Source organism: Scylla paramamosain, chromosome 3 (assembly GCF_035594125.1).
Source record: "Scylla paramamosain isolate STU-SP2022 chromosome 3, ASM3559412v1, whole genome shotgun sequence".
Lineage (NCBI taxonomy): Eukaryota > Metazoa > Arthropoda > Malacostraca > Decapoda > Portunidae > Scylla > Scylla paramamosain.
Window position 1 is genome coordinate 34,398,022 of NC_087153.1, and position 1,961 is coordinate 34,399,982.

The window sequence follows — 1,961 nt, forward strand, 5'->3', positions numbered from 1 at the left end:
ATGTGGGCTGCGGCTGAAGGTCCAGCAGGGCATCGAGGGATTCTTGTGGTCTTCTGATTCGTTGGGTTCTGTGGTTATATTGTTGTTTTATTCCTTGTCTTCAAATAATGATAAAAATGGTGATGATGATGATAACAACAACAACAACAATAGTAATAGTAATAATAATAATAATAATAACAACAACAACAACAATAATAATAATAATAATAATAATAATAATAATAATAATAATAATAATAATAATAATAATAATAACAATAATAATATTCTTTATTTTCAACCAAGTCCATAATATATTAACATTTGTAATATAAAAAAAAAAAAACACTTATATGTAGATGGGAGAAGTAAAAGAAAACATGAAGGAAATGAGCTTTGGAATTCAAGAGGGAAAAAATTAAATTGCCTTATTCCTAAAATTTTACGTTGCTTTGTCTTGACTATTTTTCCGCAAGCTTCAAGAGAAAGTTAGTGTGATTTTCCAGGCCGTTTTTATGATCCTTGTGGTAACTAAATATGGATACTACTCCGTCAAGGAAAAAAAAAAAAAAGCATAATGAAAATCTCAGCAATCATGTCTGTGACCTTTAAAGATCATCCTTAGGAGAGAAAGCGTTTAAGAACACTAGTCAAAGTTTCATTCGTTTTCTGTGATGTAAAAAAAAAAGAATAAATAAATAATAATGATAATAATAATTGAATATTTTAGGTTTGCGTTATTTCTATGTGGTAACAAAAGACAGTGTAATGAAATGACACTGCAGCGCATCAAGAAAGGACGAAAAAATACAAAAACTGTCAAAGTTTCCTTAATTTTGTGACAAAAAAAAAGAATTGTTTTAGGCCTGTATTATTTCTATATGATAACAAAAGACAGCGTAATGAAATAACACTGTAACACATCAAGTACTTATAAGGAAGAAAAACAGGTTCTTTAACACTTGGGTTTTTTTTACGGAACAGGTGACGAACACTTCAACATTAGAGAGTAAATGGATGGAAAGTAATCTCAGGCTGCACGTCAGAGTGAGGTGGTGAAAGGAGAGAAAAATCTGCTTTACATAATGAGCACAAGGATGTCAGAGGATAGTGACCTCCACTTTTCTTGTACAGAAGGAACATCAACACAGGCGGAACACGTCAGGCCATTGTATAGTTTTTTATATTTTTTTCCAGGAAGGCGGCTAAGAGAACGAACGAACGGCGACAGACAAAGAATTTGATATTCAACTCAATAGAGCGCCGCGAATGACAGTGTTAAACGCCATGTCAGGGAGGAATAGCGCGCAGTTTCGCGAAACAGAAATCGTGTCCTGAAATAAAGAGAACAGTCATCCTATTTTCGTCTTATTTCGTGAGCTTCTTATATATATATATATATATATATATATATATATATATATATATATATATATATATATATATATATATATATATATATATATATATATATATAATCTAAAATGGAAATCAACCTTCTTGCTGCAATATATGGAGCTGATATTACCGTCACCGAGAAATGAATATTGTCAACATATGTAAATATAGAATGGAATAAACTCACCAGTCAGGTTATTGGTGTGAGGGTCAATAGGAAAGCTTTAAAAGATTAGATATATATATTTATGGATAGGAGTGACAGGTGGATATAGGTATGCATGATTTATACAAGGACTGCCACGTGCAGGCTTGCCGGCTTCCTGCACCCTGCCTCTTGTTCTGATGTTCCTGTATGTTTTCACTTGTCAGGATGAGTTGCATATCGTTATAAGAATTTTTTTTTTCATACTCATGTGCGTGCGGCGCAAGGAAAAAAAAAATTACTGAAGCAGCAACATTAGGAAGCTCTAATTATCAATATATTTCATAAAGAAAAAAAAAAAATTCAGGGCATAATGGTCTGGTAAGTGACTCTTCGCATCACATTCTCAGTTATTTGGGTCTTTACGGAGCTCTTA